We start from the raw sequence: 286 nt of genomic DNA, 5'->3' as shown, positions 1-286 counted from the left end.
GTAAAAAAAAAAAAAAGAAAAAAAATTATATATGTTCCTTAGCTAATTTAAATAATGCTGATTAATTTGAGCCGTCAAATGTGATAAGAACTTAAGAAGGTAAGAGTAACTACGCACGTGTGCACTAGAACCATGTGGAGATCGTTTGTTTATGTCTCCCTTTTATTTGGACACGTGAGAATAAGAAGAAAAAAAAGTCAAAAAACAAAAGAAATCAAATATATATTGATTAAGCTTAAACAAAAATAATGCTTACATTACCTTTTACAAATCTTAAAATCTATAC

The sequence above is a fragment of the Arachis duranensis genome, chromosome 5 (assembly GCF_000817695.3).
Source record: "Arachis duranensis cultivar V14167 chromosome 5, aradu.V14167.gnm2.J7QH, whole genome shotgun sequence".
Taxonomy (NCBI): Eukaryota; Viridiplantae; Streptophyta; class Magnoliopsida; order Fabales; family Fabaceae; genus Arachis; species Arachis duranensis.
Note: the sequence above shows the minus strand (reverse complement) of the source record.